The following is a 355-nucleotide window of genomic DNA, read 5'->3' on the forward strand; positions in this document are numbered from 1 at the left end:
AAAAAAAAAAGAAAGAAAACAAAAATCCTTAAATCTGGAAAACAAGGCATAGAGGAAAATCAGTAACGTTTTAGTCAAAAATCATGAAATGCTATTTCAACAGTCCAATCTCATGTAGTTAACCTCTCTTCTGTTGAGTTTGCGGTGTTACAGTGATCCGATCTTTCCGTTAAAACCTGGAAGTTCAGAAACACGATCTCAAAGTGATAAAAAACCTGTATCCAAGAGTACTTCTCAGAGTCTTTTCCAGTCCTTAAAAGAGACCACTTTTGGATTGTAGCCTATTACAAAATGTTTTAGAAAGAGCATCAGAATAAAGCAATGAACTGTGGACAATGAAACTTGGAACGGCCAT

The sequence above is a fragment of the Tupaia chinensis genome, unplaced genomic scaffold, assembly GCF_000334495.1.
Source record: "Tupaia chinensis unplaced genomic scaffold, TupChi_1.0 Scaffold000360_1, whole genome shotgun sequence".
NCBI classification, from domain to species: domain Eukaryota; kingdom Metazoa; phylum Chordata; class Mammalia; order Scandentia; family Tupaiidae; genus Tupaia; species Tupaia belangeri.